The sequence below is a fragment of the Phascolarctos cinereus genome, unplaced genomic scaffold, assembly GCF_003287225.1.
Source record: "Phascolarctos cinereus isolate Bilbo 61053 unplaced genomic scaffold, phaCin_HiC Scaffold_4;HRSCAF=312, whole genome shotgun sequence".
Taxonomy (NCBI): Eukaryota; Metazoa; Chordata; class Mammalia; order Diprotodontia; family Phascolarctidae; genus Phascolarctos; species Phascolarctos cinereus.
In genome coordinates, this window is record NW_027555847.1 from 260,805,082 (window position 1) to 260,825,358 (window position 20,277).

The window sequence follows — 20,277 nt, forward strand, 5'->3', positions numbered from 1 at the left end:
AACAAAAGGAACAAATCTTTTTATTAAGGGAATTCCCTGCTCCTGTGCTGAACCTTCACTCATTCTTTTTGAATCACTGATCAAAGGGAGAGAGTTGGAATGTTCCTTTCTCCTCATTGCCATTTCCAGTTTCTCCCCTTATATCCAACACTGAGTAACCTCACTTCCTTTGAGGTTCATTCTATTCACATGTACATCCAATTAAAGTCCTGATAGCTCTTGTCTAAACCAACACCACCAACCCCATGTCACTCCTCTTTATTCCTTAACGAGTTCAATACCTGAGCTGCAACTTTTTTCTTCTCCCTAACCTCTGCCTTCATACTAGGGTACTTTAATATAGATATATTTTTTTTAATTTTTATTAATTTATTTTGATTTATCAATAATCACTTCCATATACTTTTGAGTTTAAAATTTTTCTCCTTCTTTCTCCCCATGACAGTGCACAATCTGATATAGGCTATACATATACTTTCCTATTAAACATATTTTCACATTATTGATATTGTAAGTAAGAATTAGAACCAATAGGAGGAACCATCAGAAAGAGGAAACAAAACTCAACAGAAGAGGAAAAAAAATACCAAATAGTATGCTTTGATCTGCATTCAAATTCCATAGTTCTTTCTTTGGATGTGGACAGCATTTTCCATCACGAGGCCTTTGGAGATGTCTTAGCTTCTTGTATTGCTGAGAAAGGTTAAGTTTATCAATATTAATCATAGCACAATGTGGCTGTTATTGTGTACGATGTTTTCTTGGTTCTGCTCACTTCACTCAGCATCATACCATGCAAGTCTTTCCAGGTTTTTCTGAAGTCAGCCTGTTCATCATTTCTTACATCACAATAATATTCCATTGCATTCATATGTCACAACTTGTTCAGCCATTCCCCAACTGATGGGCATCCTCTCAATTTCCAATTCTTGGCCACCACAAAAAGAGCAGCTGTAAATATTTTTGTACATGTGGGTCCTTTTCCCATTTGTATGATCTCTTTGGGATATAGCCCTAGAAGTGCTATTGCTGGGTCCAAGGGTATACACATTTTTATACCTTTGGGCATAGTTCCAAATTTCTCTCCAAAATGGTTAGATCATTTCACAACTCCACCAACAATGCATTAGTGTTCCAATTTTCCCACATCTTCTCCTACATTGATCGTTTTCTTGTTTTGTCATCTTGGCCAATCTGATAGGTATGATGTGGTACCTCAGAGTTGTTTTGATTTGCATTTCTCTAATCAATAGTGATTTAGAGCATTTTTCATATGACTATAGATGGTTTTAACTTCTTCATCTGAGAACTGCCTGTTCATATCCTTTGACCATTTATCAATTGAGAAATGACTTGTATTCCTATAAATTTGACTTAATTCTCCATATATTTTAGAAATGAGGCCTTTATCAGAGAGACTGGTTGTAAAAATTCTTTCCCAATTTTCTACCTTCCTTCTAATCTTAGCTTTGTGTGTGCAAAAACTTTTCAACTTAATGTAATCAAAGTTATCCATTTTGCTTTTCATAATGTTCTCTGTCTTGTTTGGTCAAGAATTCTTCTGTTCTCCATAAATCTGATAGGTAAACTATTCCTTGCACTCCCAGTTTTCTTATAGTATCAGCCTTTACATCTAAATCATGAACTCATTTTGACTTAATTTTGGTATATGGTGTGAGATTTTGATCAATGCCTAGTTTTTGCCATACTCTTTTCCAGTTTTCCCAGCAGTTTTTGTCAAAGAGTGGGTTCTTATCCCAGAAGCTGGGGTCTTTGAGTTTATCAAATAATAGATTACTATAGTCCTTGACTACTGTGTCTTGCATACTTAACCTATTCCATTGATCCACCACTCTATTTTTTGGCCCATACCAAGCAGTTTTGATTGCTGCTTTATAATACAACATCAGATCTGGAATGTTTAGGTCTAACATAGATATTGATTCTCCTTCAAATACCCTTACCACTAAGTTCCTCAAACTACTCACCTCCCATGAGCTACTCTTTTACTTAACTTCAGCCACACACAAAGAGGTTTCTACCCTTGATCTTGCCATCACTTACAAATATACCTCTTCTGTGTTCAGGAATTCTGAAATCCCCTTATCTGACCATAATATATAGGTTTTTCACCTCTCTCTCTCCCTTCCTTTATATAAATCTACTCCATATGCACCACAACCTCCAATCCCTTCACCCCTCAATTCTCTTCTAGACCATCACCCCGGCACTAGGCATATTCTCCTCTTCTCTAAACTTGACTCCAGTTCTATAATATCCTACTCTCTTAACACCCTAACCCCCTTAGCATATTGCTAATTGTGCCCAGCCAAACATCAGTCTTGGATCACTTTTACCGTTTTTTGCCTTTGCTCCTACACATGTGCTGCTGAATAAAAATGGAGAAAATCATCAAAATATTCAACTTCTGAGTCCACTACAAATGTACATTACATAACTTCAAATGGGCCCTCATTGCTGCTGGGCAAACCTACTATACTACCCTTATCAACTCACTATCTTACTTCCACAGTGTCTCTTCCAAACCTTTTCATCTCTCCTCAAACCTCCCATATCTTCCCTTTTCCCCACTCTTTCAACTGAGAACCTTGCCTTATATTGTGCAGAAGAAACAGGTGAGGCCATTGGCCATGAACTCCTTCTTCTCCCATATTCCTCATCTCGTAACACACAGATGCTTTTTGCTACTTTCTCCTCCTTTACTCCTGTTTCACATGATGAAGAGCCTTACTCCTTGTCAAACCGAACCCCTCTACTTGTTCAAGCAATCTCATTCCATCCTATTTCTGCCAACAGATTGCTTCCTCTGTCATCGCCCCTCCTTCATTTATTCTCTCTCTCTCTCTCTCTCTCTCTCTCTCTCTCTCTCTCTCTCTCTCTCTTTCTCTCTCTCTCTCTCTCTCTGTGTGTGTGTGTCTCTTTCTGTGTTTCTCTCTCTATCTCTGTCTCTGTCTGTGTCTCTCTGTCTCTCTGTCTCTGTCTCTCTTTCTTTACCACCTACCAACATGACCATGTTTCCCCATCTTGAAAAAAAAACCTTATTTTAGCCTTCCCTGATCTCTAACTATCATCCTTTAATCTCTTCTGCCTTTGGTAGCTAAACTCTTGGAAAAGGTCATTTACAATGGGTGCCTCCACTTTCCACTCACTCTCTTCTTAACCTTTTACAAATCTGGCTTTCAACATTATCATTCCACTGAAATGATTCTCTACCAAGTTACTAATGATCTCTTAGTTTCCAAATCCAATGGCATTTTTTCAAGCCTCTTTCTCCTTGACTTCTCTGCAACCTTTGAGGTTGTTGATCACTCTCACCTTCTTGATACTCTTTTCTCTCCAGGTTTTTGGAACATCACTCTCACCTGGTTCTCCTCCTACCTATTTGACCACTCCTCCATATCCTTTGCTGGCTCCGGCTCCAGATCATACTCTGTAACTGCAGGTGAGCTTCAGCATTCTGTCCTGGGTCCTCTTCTCATTTTTTTCTATATTACTTTGCTTGCTAATCTCGTCAGTGTCCATGTAGTTAAAGACCATCTCAAGGCTGATGATTCTTCAATTTGTGTATTAGATTTAATACATATCTGTTGACTCCAATCTCACCACTTCAACTATCTTTCAGATGTCACAAAACTAAATGTCCAATAAGCATTTTGCAATAAACATGTCCAAAATGGAAGTTTTTATCTTTCCTGCTAAACTCTCCTACCTTTCCTATTGCCGTAAATGGCAATTCCACCCTTCTAGTCCCTCAGGATAGCAACCTAGGAGACTCCTATCCTTCACAATCCTTTCATATCCACGCTGTTGCCAAGTCCTCTATATTTTACTTTTTCATCATCTCTCAAATATGCCCCCTTTCATCCTCTGACACTGACACCATTCTATGGCAGGCCATCTTCACCTCATACCTGAGCTATTGCAATAGCCTGCTGGTGTGTCTGCGTGCCTCAAGCTTCTTACTGTAATCCATCTTCTATTCAGCTGCTAAAAGGATTTTCATAAAGTGCAGGTTTAATCAGTCACATATGTGCATCCATCATGCACACATATACACAATGCATACATCGTCAATAAACAGCAGTGGCTCCCTAGTGGCTCCAGGATCAAATATGAAATGCTCTGTTTGCTATCAAAAACATTCATAGCCTAACCCTCTCCTACCTTTTCAATTATCTTACACCTTACATTTTACAGACATCTTACGCATCTTTCCCCACCATATCTCTTTCCATCCAGTGACTCTGGTATCCTGGTGTTTGCACATCTGGCTATCCTCCATTGCTGGAATGCTCTCCTTCCTCCTCTGTCACTACTGACCTGCCTGACTTCCTTTACTTCCTAAATGAAATTTTACATTCTACAGGAAGCCTTTCCCAACCTCTCTTAATTCTAGTACCTTCCCTCTATTAATCATTTCCTATTTATCCTGTATGTCACTTGCTTTGTATATATTTGTTTGCAATTTGTTTCCCTTAGTAGATTTTGTTCCTTGAGGGCAAGGATTATCTTTTGCCTCCTTTTATAACCTTAGTGTTTGGTACAATGCTTGATACCTCATAGGCACTTAGTAAATGTTTATTGATTAATCTTAGTACCTATACTTCAAGGGAGAACAATCTCTAGAAGACTCCAATAATTTTATTTTTCATTTTCATCTCATTTTCATTACATTTTCACTCATTTCTCCTACAATCAGCACATCTCATTTTAGGAGTCAAAACCATTTAGAAGACCATTGCCAAGCCAGGAAAATGGATAGACTGTTTACTACTTTCCTAGAAAGTGCCACCCTACACCTCCACTTGCAATTACTAGTCTTCTTGATTCCAAATCCAATTGTACTAATGCCCAATTCAGATCTCTCCATTTTTTCCACAAGAATAGTATGAGATACTTAATGATTTGTTTTTGCTAAAATCTAAGTGAATTACTTCTATAGCATTCTTCTTACATGCTACTTTAGTAACCATGTCTAAAAAGGAAATAAAGGTTAGTCTAGCATGACATTCTTGATGAAACCACACTGTCTCTTTGTAATCATTGTTTCTTTTCCTATATGTTCACTAATCATTCCTGTAATGACCCATTCAGGATTTCCCCTGGAAATCGAGGTCAAGCTCCTTGGCTTTCAGACTCTGTTCTCCACTATGCAGCTCATGGATATTTGCCTATGTGTGTATTGAGATGTGTGTATGTGGCTGCTTGTGTATATTTAATCAGGATAACTCCTTTCTCTCCTCCAGGTCTTCGAAATATCACTGACAGTAGCCCAGCAATCACAGTCACCCCAGTTCTTTGATTACCCAAGCATATAGTTGATCTGGGTCAGGTGACTTGAATCAAACAAGGCCAACTAGGGACTTACTTATTATCATGTTATTTATCTTGGTTAGCAGTTTCTGATAAGCAATATTTATTTTGTCATTTTGATTATGTACTCTGCTCACATAGATATGGATTCAGCCAAAGGGACCTGACATCCAAAAACTGATCAGATTGATGGCTGCTTATTCGCCGTCCTGGGTGTCTTCTCTGCCTGCCAGGGCATCTTCTGGACATTGCCCGGCCGGGGTGGCGCTCAGAGCCTGAGGCCGAGGGCAGCGTTCAAGGCCACCCCAGAGGAAGACTCCAGAGAACTCCTGAAATCAAAACTGGGTTATGGTTGAGCCTTTTTTCCATTGTCAGTTGTCATTGTCTCACCCACTATAAGCATTCTTATTTTCCTTTGTATGATATTTCTCTTTTCACCAATGCAGCTTAAAAATGAAACAAAACAAATAAAAAATGCCTTTTTTGTTGTCTTAAGCTTTCATCACCAGCCTCAGTTTAGTCAGAGCTTTAGCACACCTGACACTATTTTTACAGGATTCTTATGTAGTTAATAGTATTTGCTCTCCCTGGAGCTCCATGTATTTCTAATAGCTACACATGCTGCTTGTGTTCAGCTATTCTTTTATCTGTCACAAAGAACTCCATCTTTATGTTGGATTGTTCTCCTATATACCTTATTTTTCTTGCCAATTTACTGTTGTTTTTAATAAACTGGTCATTTGCATTAGTTCTATTATAATAAGTGAAAAAGCCTCAATATTAGAAATAAAGGGGTAAAAATCTACTAGAGTCTCCTGTATCCTCTTGGACTCTTTTAGCTAGCTTAAATTGCCATTTTTTTTTACTTTAATGTTAACACAGTGTTTATGGGACTAAGGAGAAGCATAAAATTTAATGAGACAAACAAGTCTGAAAGTTTTGAACACCACATAAAAATTCACCTTTGGTGAGTATCTCAAAGACTAAAGGAATCCTTCCGATAGGATTTCTTCCTATTGTAATTAGGTGTCACTGGACACTGATGGAGGCAACTAGCTAGATGTGTATTAAGAATTTGAAAACTACTCATTTATAAGTGGCAATCATAGTGGGGGGAAAATCATATCAAATGTGTATGAGCTATTGATATGGAAGAGACTTCCTCTCAATAAAGTCATACATAGTTGCTTCAAAGAGAGAGGGAAGGGAATATTCTTATATTCTCAGATAAAAGATAACAGTGTTTCTGCTTATTTTTATTACAATTTGTATGTTTAAAAGATTGTGAATTTTAAAAAAATCTTTTTTTCTTCTCTGAAAACAAACTGAAGTGCCTTGAAATAACTGTTTAAGGAAGCGGCGAGTGCCATGGCCGGGCTGGCGGGGCTGGTACGGGCTGTGGGCCGCCTCGGGCCGCCTCGGGCCGCCTGGGGCCGCCAGGGGCCACCTGGGGCCACCTGGGGCCACCTGGGCCCGGGCCACGCCGCACGAGGGGGCCCCGGCGCGGGACGTGCTGCTTTTCGAGCACGAGCGCGGCTGCTTCTTCGCCTTTCTGGGTCTCTTATGCACTGGCCAGTGCGTCTTCTGGACGTCGCTGGCCGCGGCAGCGCGTGCTGGGTCCCGGGTCGGTGCTCAGAGCCCTGAGGCCGAGGGCTGCGTTCAAGGCCCCAAGCGCCACCCCAGCCAGGGCTAGGCATTCTGGAGCTAAGGACTGGCCGCCTGTTGCGCCTCCTTGGGCTTGCTGGTGCTGGCTGCCGGGCTGCTCTTCTCCCAGCACTCCGCACGCTGCGTGATGCTCAGGAAAGGGGGACAGCAGGTGACCCTGACGACTCACGCACCCTTTGGCCTGGGTGCCCAGTTCACTGTGCCCCCGCGTCAGGTGTTCTGTCTGGCTCATTGAGGGGAGGTGCCAGCCGTGCTCCCTCTCAAGGTCAAAGGCCGCCGCTTCTATTTTCTTTTGGATGAAGCTGGACGTTTCCCCAACTTGAAGCTGTTTGCCATCACCATGGGTGCCTACCGGAGCTTGTGAACTCCCAGAATAGAGAACCAGGAACAAATAAAGAGACATGAAAGCCCTCCTCCCCCCAAGAAAAAGAAATAACTGTTTAAGCAAGGTAAATACTTCCCCCCCCTTCTTTATCAAGATTGTTAGTAAAAAACAATGTCTATGTCTCCACTTTACAGGGGTTGATATTGATTACAGAGGGGAAAATATTCATGTATTACACTGTTACAAACATCACATTACATTTTACTGACACTTATTGGAATAAAGGATTTGATCTAACACGTTCAGCACTTTTGCATTTATAAATGTAACACCTCTTTGAAAAGCCTCCCTTCCAAAAGTGATTGTTGCTGTTACTGTACCTTTAAGAGACAAATGGAATATTTAGTATTTGGCAGTTGGACATATCAACTTGGAGGAAGTGAAAAGAAACAATGGCATTGTTTTGAGAGAAACTACAAAGACAGAAGTAAAGAGGATAAGGAGAAAAGAAAATTTCTCTCTTGGGAAAACTGCTCTAACTCTTGTTTTAAGAAGAAATATTATAAAGAGAATTTAACCAGAAGTCTCTCTTGAGAGATAATAAAAAGAGTGATGTCATGAAAGAAAAAAATTATTCCTCTGTCAAAGCTGTAGAAAATACAGAGAAAAGAGATTGGGTATTTTTTTTAATGAAACTATCATGATCTTCGCCTGGTGGCATAGATGAAGAGGATTCTGATGAGCAAACTTTATTTGGTATTCTAAATTAGCTATGTTTTCAGAACTGAAGAGGTCATTTTCAGTTACAGTGATGGTTTGAAGTGATTCTGGCTATAATTTCTGTCACAACTAAAATACTGTAAATAATAAATTGTATATTTGTTACTGATGTGATTATTAACAATATTCAATAAGAATATTATTTATTTAATCCAAGAAGATGAAGGCATTAAATATAAAATGAGAAACGAGTGACTACTTATGGTAAAGGAGGTTTCTACAGTAAATGTTATTTCATGCATTTGGGTGGAAGCATTGAGCTTAGTTGATAAATTGAGAAATACCATCTAATTTAAGGAAATATTCACACATATCCTATATATTACTTTAGAGCTTGGGATGATGAAATTCAAAGTGAAAATGAGTCCAATAACAGACTAAAAAGTCACCTACAAGAAAGGTGGCTTGCCTGTGTAATCCTGTTATAAATGGGAGGTCTACCCCATTATAACCCTTTAATTTTCATTCACTTTTAGCATTAAGCAACTTTCCTAGAAACCAGACCTGTGGTTCCTTATGAATAAGTAACTCCCAATGAGGAAACCCATCTACCAATGCAATTCAACATTTGCTCTGCAACTTATACTATAGTCTTAGAGAGCTGCCTGTTTCATTGAAAGTTAATTGTCTCCCAGGTCACAGAGCCAATATGTGTCAGAGATGGAATTTAAATGCAGGTCTTCTCAAATTTAAAATTCTGTAATGATTACCCCAATCTGCATCTCTCCTTAGAATTGGATAAAACATAAGGAAAGTATTTTGAAGCTAATCTCAGTTCAAAGTTTGGAAAAGGAAAAAACAGGGGCACTTGTTTTACCCTAGGACATGAATATTCTATCCAGGTCAGAAATGAAATAGCTTAGAGCACTCAAGTTCATGGCATGCAAGTGCCCTGCAATCTACAACGTTCTCAAGTGTAGCCTGAAACAAATTAAAATCTAACTAGGGTTAGTCTTCTGGTAGGCAAAATGGCAGAGTAAACAGTAAATCTCCATAACTCTCACATATTCACCTCCAAGCATCCATAAAATAGTGCCCCAAAACAAATCCTAGAATAGCAGAATGAGGAAAATGGTTGACGGGACAACAATCTTTGAGCCCAAGAAAACTGGAATATCAGAAAGAAAGGTCTGTCTCACTCAGGTAAAAGGGGAGCACATTCCAGCAAGCCAGCATCAAGCCCCACCTCAGCAAACCAGAGGGGGAGCCTGAGCCCCAGTATGGTAGAACAGGCAAACACCAACACCAGAAACCCTCTCCCTGCCCCCACCACGTGCCTCAGCATAGCCAAGGAAACCAGCAGACTCCAGTTCTGAGATCCAACCACTTGCTTCAGCATAGCCCCAGGAAAGCAGGTAAATGCTAACCCTGTGAGTCCCTAAGCAAACAAGCCACCATCAGTGCCAGGCCCCTGCCATATGCTTCAGAATAGCCCTGAGCAAACAGGCAGCCTCCAGAAACCAGATCACTGAATGCTTCATTGTTGCTCTGGGAAAATGCAGAAATACCCCACTGGCCAAAGCACATACCAGAAACCACCAAAACACACAAAAATAAGTGTGAAAGATCTATTATAGTGCAGGGGAAGACGGGAGGGTAGGCAAAGAGCATCACTCGAACCTTACTGTCACCAGTTTCAAAGAGGGAATCATATACACAGTCAGTCAGATATAGAAATCTGTCTTACCCAAAAGAGAAGCAGGAGAGGAGGAGATCAAGTTGGGGTGGGGCACTGACAGAAGGGAGGGCAGATCAGAGGAGGTGATAGATAGAAGAAAAATATTGGTGAGATGGGAAAGAGTGAAAGGAGAGAGAGCAAAAACAGGAGGAAGAATAGGATGGAGGAAAATACATAGGTAGTAATCACAACCGTGAATGTGAATGGGATGAAGTCTCCCATGAAACAGAACCAGACAGCAGAGTGGAGCTAAAGCCAGAATCCTACAATATGTTGTTTACAAGAAAAACAGGAAAGAGACACAAATAGAATAAAAGTTAGGGGTGGAGCAGAATCTATTATACTTCAGCTGAAGTAAAAAAAAAAAAAGGGGGGGGTAGCAATCCTGATCTCAGACAAAGCAAAATTAAAAATAGACCAAATTGAAAGAGATATGGAAGGAAACTACATCTTTCTAAATGGTACCATAGATAATGAAGCAATATCAACACTAAACATATATGCACCAAGTGGTATAGCATCCAAATTCTTAAAAGAGAAGTTAAGTGATTTACAGGAAGAAAGAGCAAAACTATACCAGTGGGGGACCTCAACTGTCCCCTCTTAGAACTCAATAAATCCAAACAAAAAGTGAACAAGAAAGAAACTAAGAAGGTAAAGAGAATATTAGAAAAATTAGATATGACAGACCAGTAGAAAAAAGTGAATGGGAACAGAAATGAATATATGTTTTTCTCAACAGCACATGGCACCTACACAAAAATGGAATGTGTAATAGAGCATAAAAATCTGAAAATCAAATATAAAATGGCAGAAGTATTCAATGAATTCTTTTCATATAACAATGCAATAAAAGCACATTTAACAAAGGGCAATGGAAAGATAGATTAAAATTAATTGGGAACCAAATAACACACTCCTAAAGAATAAGTGTGTCAACAAACAAATCAGAGTAACAATCAATAATTTCATTAAAGGTAATGATAACAATGGGACAACCTACCAACAATTATCGGACACAGCAAATGCAGCACTTAGGAGGATGCACATTATCACCACTATTATTCAATATAGTACTCGAAATGTTAGCTATAACAATAAGAGGAAACAAAGAAATTGAAGGAACTAGAAGAGGCAATGAGGAAAAAAAACTATTACTCTTTTTTTTGTAGGCAATGGAGTTAAGTGATTTGCCCAAGGTCACGCACCTAGTAAGTGTCAGGCATCTGAGGCTGAATTTGAACTCAAATCCTCCTGACTCCAGGGCTGGTGCTCTATCCACCATGCCACCTCGCTGCCCCAAAACTATTACTCTTAGCAGATGATATGATGTATATTTTGAAAACGTTAGAGCACTAACTAAAAAATTATTTGAAAAAATAAACTACTTTAGCAAAGTTGCAGTATATAAGATAAACCCACATAAACTATCAGCATTTCTTTGTTACCAATAAAGTTCAGCAGCAAGAGATAAAAAGAGAAATTCAAATTAAAATACATGGGTAGTCCAAGCCAATATAATAGAAATGACAATTATGCCTAAACTAATTTACTTATTCAGTGCCATACCAATCAAACTACCAAAAATCATTTGATCAAGCTAGAAAAAATCATGACAAAATTCATCTGGAAGAACTAAAGGTCAAGAATATCAAGGAAATTAATGGGGAAAAAATACAAAGAAAGGTGGCCTAGCAATACCAGATCTCAAACTATATTACAAAGCAATAATCATCAAAACTATCTGGTACTGGCTAAGAAATAGATTGGTGGATCAGCGGAATAAATTAGATGCACAAAACACAGCAGTCAATGACCTTAGTAACTTAGTGTTTGATAAACACAAACACCTCGGCTTTGGGGATAAGACCTCACTATTTGACAAAAACTGCTGCGAAAACTAGAAAAAAAAAAGATCAGAAACAAACTAGGTGTAGACCAATATCTCACACTATTTACCAAGATAAAGTCAAAATTGGTGCATGATTTAGACATAAGGGGTTGTGGACACCTTAAGCAAATTGGAAGAGCAATGAATAGTCTTCCTATCAGATCTATGGGGAAGGGTAAGACCTCATGACCAAACAAGAGATAGAGAGCTTGCAAAATGCAAAACAGATAACTTTGTTTATATTAAATTAAAAAGCTGTTGTACAAACAATGCCAATGCACCCAAGATTAGAAGGAAAGCAGAAAGCTGGCAAACAATCTTAATAGCAAGTGTCTCTGATAAAGCCCTCATTTCTCAAATATATGGAGAACTGAGTCAAATTTATAAGCCATTCCTCAATTGATAAGTTGTCAAAGGATATGAACAGGCAGTTTTCAGATGAAGAAATCAAAGCTTTCTATAGGCATATGAAGAAGTGCTCTAAATCATTTTTGATTAAAGAAATGCAAACCAAAACAACTCTGAGGTACCACCTCACACCTATCAGATTGGCTAATGTGGCGAAAAAAAAAAAAGGAAAATAGTAGATGTTGGAGACAATGTGGGAAAATTGGGATGCTAATGCACTGTTGGTTGAGTTGTGAATGGATCCAACCATTCTAGAGAGCAATTTACAAATATGCCCAAAGGGCTACCAAACTATGCATACCCTTCAATCCAGCAATGCCACTACTAGATCTGTAGCCTGAAGAGACCATAAAAAAGTGAAAAGGACCCACATGTGCAAAAAATACTTATAGCAGCCTTTTTCATGGTAGCCAAATATTGGAAATTCAGAGGATGCCCATCACTTTGGGAACAGCTGAACAAATTGTGTGCAATAAGAAATGGTGAACAGGCAGATTTCAGAAAAACCTGGAAAGATTTGAATGAACTGATGCAAAGTGAAATGAGCATAAACAGGAAAACATTGTATACAGTATCTGCAACATTGTATGATGATTAACTCAGTTCTTCTCAGCCACATAATGGATTCAAGACAAACACAAAGGAGTCATGAAGGAAAATGCTATCCATATCCAGACAAAGAACTGCTGGGTTCTGAGTGCAATTTCAAGCATTTTTTTTTCACTTACTTTATTCTTTTTCATGTTTCTTGTTTTCATTTTGATCTGTTTCTTCTTTCACAAATGTGACTCATTTGGAAATATGTTTTAAATGATAGCACATACAAAACCTATATCAAATTGACTACTATTTTCAGAAGAGGGGAGGGAGGGAGGAAAAATTGGAACTCAAAATCTTGTAAAAATGAATGCTTAAAAAATCTCTTGACCTGCAATTGGGAAAAATATATATTTTTAATTGTTTATTATTAATTTATTTGGAATTATCCCCATCCCTCCTCATCTCGTTCCCCAAAACAGTGTGCAATCTTATATAGGCTGTATATATATATACGTAATATATATATATATATATATATATATATATATATATATATATACGTATATATATATATACGTATATATACATATATACATATATACGTATGTATATACATATACATACGTATGTATATACATATATATACGTATGTATATACATATATATACGTATATATACATATGTATATATACATGCCTATTAAACATATTTTCTTATTAGTGATGGTGGAAGTAAGAATTAGAACTGATAGGAGGAACCATCAGAAAGACGAAACAAAACACAACAGAAGAAAAACATAGTAAATAGTATGTTCTGATCTGCATTCAAACTCCGTAGTTTTCTTTGGACATGCATAACATTTTCTATCACAAGGCCTTTGGAGATGTCTTAGATCCTTGTATTGCTGAGAAGGGCCAAGTCTATGAATATTAGTCATTGCACAATATGGCTGTTACTGTGTACAACGTTCTCCTGGTTCTGCTCATTTCACTCAGCATCAGAGCATACAAGACTTTCCAAGTTTTTCTGAAGTCAGCCTGCTCATCATTTCTTATAGCACAATAGTATTCCATTACATTCATGTACCACAACTTCTTCAGCCATTCCCCAACTGATGGGAATCCTCTTAACTTCCAATTCTTTGCCACCACAAAAAGAGCTGCTATAAATATTTTTGTACATGTGGGTCCTTTTCCCATTAGTATGACCTCTTTGGGATATAGCCCTATAAGTGCTATTGCTGGATCAAAGGGTATGCACATTTTTATAGCCCTTTAGGCATAGTTCCAAATTGCTCTCCAAATTCTTGGATCAGAAAAAAAGAAATATTATAAAAATAAAAATAATAAAATGTAACTGTAAAGTATTTACTCAAATAAATTAAAATAAAATAAAACATACTACATACATGGTGTCTTAAGTCAATCTGTAGGCCACAGTGATCCTTATGTTTGATTTAGTGGACCTGTTTCTATTTGAGTTTGACCCACTGGCTTAGAAAATCACTTGAGATGATTATGTTTCATCTGGATACTGTAAAATAAGTACTTGATTTGGAGTCAGAGGATTTGGTTTCTAAATTTACCTCTATCATTAATTTCTTCTGGTAGGTTGGGCCTAGAAAAAATGTTAAATAATCATTTTCCAACCATCTTTGCATGGTGCCCTTCTACCTCCACATCAAAATACTTTCCCAAATGTCCCAGATATACCTAACAATCTTATGACAGTAGTAAAATAAAAGGATATGATTTTTAATTTCTACTTAAAATAATTGAAAATTTTTGAATACTAAAAATAAATTAATAAAATAAAAAAGGTGAAAGGACCTACATGTGCAAAAATATTTATATCAGCCCTTTTCATGGTGCCAAAGCATTAGAAATTAAGGGGATACCCATCAATTGGGGAATGGCTAAACAAGCTGTGATATATGAATATAATGGAATACTATTATGCAATAAGAAATGATGAACAGGCACATTTCAGAAAAACCTGGAAAAGCTTGTACAAACTGATGCAAAGTAAAATGAGAAAAACCAAGAAAACATTGCTCACAGTATCAGTAACATCATATGATGATTAACTATGGATGACTTAGACTTTCTCAGTAACATAAAGATCCAAGACAAGTCCAAAGGATTCATGAAGGAAAATGTTATCCATAACCAGATAAAGAGCTGATGGACTCAGAATGAAAATTGAAGCATTTTTTTCTCTTACTCTATTCTTTCTCTTGGTTTTATTTACTTTTGATCTGCTTCTTCTGCCACAACTGTGACGAATATGGAAATACACTTTACGTGATAGCACATGTAAAAACTATGTCAAACTGCCTACCAGTTTCAAAGGGGAGGGGAACAAGGAAGAAAAATCTGGAAATCAAATCATGTAAAAATGAATGCAAAAATGTTTTTCTTGGTATGTAATTGGGGAAAAATAAAATGCTATTTAAATAGAAAATATCATTGAAAAATAGAACTGCAATGTAGCACAACCCCTTTGATATATCATATACACACACATACATATATCTTGCATATCTGATTTATAAAAATTCAATGCTTTTTTAAATACTATAGTCATTTCAAAAAATCTTGCTGTGTTGACTTTCTGCAAGGCTTTTTTAAATTTTACACAATAGTACTTATCTATTTTATTTCATTTTATCATAAATATGAAGTTGAAATAGGAACTTTAGATGTCATCTGGGCTAATCCCTTTATATTACAGATGATGCAACTGAGGCTCAGAGTAATTAAATGACTTATATAAGGTCATACAAGTAATAAGTATTAACACCAGGAGTTAAACTCAGGTCAGGAACTAGGTCACTTGGTTTCATTGCACCATGCTGCCTATTTATCTTTCATGATCATTTGATACCCCTTGTTTGGTTAAAAATTCTCCCTGACTCCCTCACCCCACTCAGTCATGATTTTGAAAGTTATCTCCTCTCTCTCTTCTTTCCTTTCCTCTTCTCTCTCTCTCTCTCTCTCTCTCTCTCTCTCTCTCTCTCTCTCTCTCTCTCTCTCTCTCTCTCTCTCTCTCTCTCTCTCTCTCTCTCTCTCTCTCTCTCTCTCTCTCTCTCTCTCTCTCTCTTTCTCTCTCTCACAATGAATCGCTTATTGGATAGTAAAGAGGAAAGGATATATTTAGACATGAATGTGACATGATGACAAAAGGCATACGATGGGAAAGTATACCACTACTACCAAGAATCATCTTCTAAATAGCTGGATCCTAGATATGATCATCAGGATAATGCTTTTCCATATTTTGTCTTACCGTATCCATCCTGGCCAGTCTTAAAATGATCAGTAGACTTGAGGAGTTCCCAGTATGGTCATATTTCCAATCATTCTCCCATTTGTAAAATTAGTAGCAGCTTAATTGCCTGCCAGGTTGGTTGTATCTCTTGAGTTTGACACATGCACTCTTCATTATATTAATCTAAATATTAAAATGAGAGAGTCAGAATAGCTCTTCACACTGTCTCCTGTTTTTTTTTTCCTGCCATGGCACAGTTATATGACTTTTCTAGTTTTGTTGTATTGGTTATACTGATGCCTAAAAGATTTATTTTCAATTACTTAATCTCCTGTCTAATGTTTATTTTCTCATCAATTCAATTGAACAAACACTTATTTAGTACCCACTGCTTTTAAGGCACCATGCTAGTGGCTGTGGATACTAAGGAAGAAAAAAAATGCCATTCTATTCCCTCAAGGATTTCACATTTGGGTGTTAGGAATAGGATTAGATAAGCACACAGATAAATATGGGGTAGGGTGTGATGAGGGAAAAAAAGAGATGTAATAGAAAAATTCCAGTAAAACTCAGGAGGGGATAACATCATGATAGCTGCCTTCAAATATTTGAAAGGCTCACTTGCTGAAGAGGAATTTGATTTCTTCCACATAGCACCAGAGGTTAGAACAAGGGTCGTATATGAAAGCTGCAAAGAGAAAAATTAAGTAGACTTGATTTAAGGAAATAAAGAGACAGTATGATGTAATAGAGTGCTGAGGCTGGAGTCAAGATTCTAATTGTGCTTCTGATAATGAGTTGTGTGACTCTGGACAAGTCACTTTACCTGTGCTCTGTATGCCTCAGGCAACTTCATAAGTTTTTTGTTTTGTTTGTTTGTTTGTTTTTCCCAAGCAAGTTATAGAGTAACTCTGAACCAATAGAGGGAGTTCCTACACCAATTCTTCCATAGGCTGACAAAATCACAGATACTACTTACATCTGTGTATAAAAAGCACTTTTTAACAATAAGAACTATACAAAAGTAGAACGAGACTTCTCAAAGAATAATGGGTTCCTCCTGACTAGAAATCTTTAAGCAAAATTGAGATCCCCACCTGACAGTTATATTGTAAAGGGGATTTTAGTCAAGTGTTGTTGAAAGGTAATGTGGCCAAGAGATGGACACTTGACCGCCAATTCATAAAGATGTGGGTTCAAGTCCTAATTCTGAGACAAATTGACTTTTTTGACCCTGAACAAATCACTTAAACTCTCAGTAACCCTAGCAACTCTCTTAAGCTATAATTTGTAGAGAAGATTTTAATTGGAATTTGTAAAGGAATTTTCTTACTGGGAGCTTTCATTTATCAATGAAATCAATGGTTTAGTTAAAAAAAGTTGAGATCTTTTCAAATTTGAGATTCATTTCTTCTTTGACTTTATCCTACTTACTAGGTCCATTAACTACATCTGTTTTTCTTTTCTTTTTTTTTTGATTAGAGGAAAAGAATCTCTTTAAGGCTATTTGTTTATGGTAAATTAAGCAAGATATATCCAACAAAAGAACAAAAGTGCTATAAGGGAATAGAAGGCTGGGGTGTTTCCATTTCCCTTTCAAATAAGTAATCTCAGCTTTGGGATCATGAAGTCATACCATATGTAATTCTGGAGGGAACCTGAATTTGAAAGGTAGTGGTCAGAGCATGTCTAGGGTCTCCCCAAAAGGGAGGAATAGAAACATATAGATTTTACAATGTAAATTATGTACAGGGTATCTATTTATTTGCTCTACACAAAAGAAATGCACAACAGAAAAGATTTACTATCTCATATTGACACTAAAGCATACAGTAACATAACAATTTCATTCTCCAAAGAGACTAATACTAAAACATTAAAACATGACAGATTTTTGTGGAACCACTGAATTGACATTTCATTTTCAACTTTGCTCTGCAGCATTGAAAAAATTCCATCTGGGGCCATGTCTTTTGGCAAGTCAGGCCAAGGAATTGGATTTAACTTCCTGTGGACAGCGATTTTCTCAAAGAATCACTGTAGTAGTTTCTAGAAGCTTCTTCAAAGGCACAGATAGCACCAAGCAAGAGATGTTGGAACTTAAGACCCTTTGAGCTCACTATATTGCCTCCAAGTCTGGAATGTCTACCTTAGATATTACAAGTCAGATATCTATGCTCAAGAAAGAAGCACAAAACTGGAAGAAAAAAAAACCAACAACAACAACTAAGATTGGCTTTCAAGCTCACATATGTCAGTGCATATGCATTAGAATACCAATAGTTCACCACTTCCCCTTGGACAACAAGCTGTGTCTTCCCCACTATTCATTGGAGCAACTCATAGAGTTCTAATATGCTTGCTTATGGGAAGAGAAAGAAAGAACCAGGAGGAGGAGTCACTCTATTTATGCTCCACTAAGGGGTTACTTCTCTTGGCACAGTGACCAATATTTTTTTTGTGTATATTCCTGGTTACCATCATCTTACCAATAATCTTTGACATTGAACCAAATGTGGGTAATGGGGAAGCAACCAGGATGGCTTTGTACATACTCCATGGGACAGCTTCCATGGGCCTAACACATAGAAGGACTAAAACAATGAAAACTCTGAAATAATTTCTGAAAATCTACTTTTCCACAAATGAATATCTTATGATTATGTTTTGGACATTGAATTTTTTTGAATAATTTTGCATAAGTGTTTCAGTTCTGCTTATTTTCAACATTATATTAATTGAATATCCTTTATATGTTGAAAAACAAGTTGTAGACTTCTGCTTCTGGGAGCCAAGATGGCACAGTAAAAAAGTAGTTGCTCTCACCCTCCCCTGTCAACCTCTGAAAACCCAGAAAATATCACCCCATAAAAAAACCTGGAACAGCTGAACCAGAAGAAAGACAGGGAGCAGCAGAGCAGTAGCCCAGCCTCACTTTAGTACACCAGAGGGAGATCCTGGTGACTTGGAATTCTAGAGAAAATTGGTTTCCCAGTGCCTCAGCAAAAATAAGGGGAGCAGCACTACAAAGGGCCCCAGGTGGATAAGCACCCTGCAGCATTCATTTGAAAGGAGCTGAAGAAAGCAACCTAGAGTCCTACTGAAGTTCCAGCCTTGCTGATTCCAGTACAACACCAGGTAAGCTGTCAGAACCCTACAGCCTCCAACTGCCAACAAGGTGGAGATCCTGAAGCCCAGGTGGTAGAGCAGGCAAACACCAACACCTGGACCTCCAAGTGCCTCAGTGAGGGCAGGGGAACTGGTGGAAATCAGCTCAGAAAACACCTCATGCCTTGGCATTCTGCAGCAAAGGAGTCTCCCAGTGCCTCAGCAGATCTAAGGGAGGCTGCACAGCAAGGGGAACCAGGCAGATAAACACCCTGCAGCACCCATCTAAAAGGAGCTGAAGAAAGCTAAAGGAAAGGAAAATCAGGCAAACTAGAATTTCCTGAAAGTTCCAGCCTTGCTGATTCCAGCACAGCACCAGGTAAGCTGCCACAACCCTACAGCCTCCAACTGCCAACATAAGAGGCCCCAGCACACAAAGCCAATGACCAAGACTTAGGTTCCCAACACAAGAAACTTGGGTGAGTGCCATTTGCTCCCCAACAGGAAAGCTCAATATCTTTAAAGGCTAAGGAATAAAGAAACACTATGAGTAAAAAGAAATGCACCATAGATTTATATTATGAGAAAAGTGAAGATCAAGTCCTCTGAAGAAATCAACATTGTCAACAAACCCACATCTGCAACATCAAAAGGGACTATGAACTGGTCTGAAGCTCAAAAAGCCTTCTTAGAAGAGATCAAGAAGGATTTTAGAAGTCAAATGAGAGAGGTAGAAGAGTCCTTGAAAAATACAACTGGCCAGTTGGAAAAAAAGTACACTGAAGAAAACAAATCCCTCAAAAATACAATTGGCCAATTGGAGAAGGAAGTAAAAAAACTAACAGAAGAAAACAATCTGTTAAAAATTAGAATTGGACAAATGGAAACTAATGACTCTATGAGAGAGCAAGAATCAGTCAAAAAGAAACAAAAAAAAATGAAAAATAGATGAAAACATAAAATACCTCATTGGTAAAACAACTGACCTGGAAAATCAATCCAGCAGAGACAACTTAAAAATTATTGGATTACTTGAAAATCATGATGAAAAAAGGAGTCTGGACAGTATCTTTCAGGAAATCATAAAGCAATATTGCCCTGAAGTCCTAGAACCAGAAGGTAAAATAACCTTAGAGAGAATCCACCACACACTGCCTGAAAGAGTTCCCAAATTGAAAATGCCAAGAAATATAATTGCTGAATTCCAAAATTACCAGATGAAAGAGAAAATACTGCAAGCAGCCAGAAAAAAAGCAATTTAAATGCCATGTAACTGCA

At 37.8% G+C, this 20,277-nt stretch overlaps 1 pseudogene; it reads left to right on the plus strand.

Moving 5' to 3' along the window:
* LOC110220514 (transmembrane protein 223 pseudogene) overlaps positions 1–7,363 on the plus strand; it is a 144,744-nt pseudogene extending 137,381 nt beyond the window's left edge.
* Positions 7,364–20,277: the final 12,914 nt, after the last annotated feature.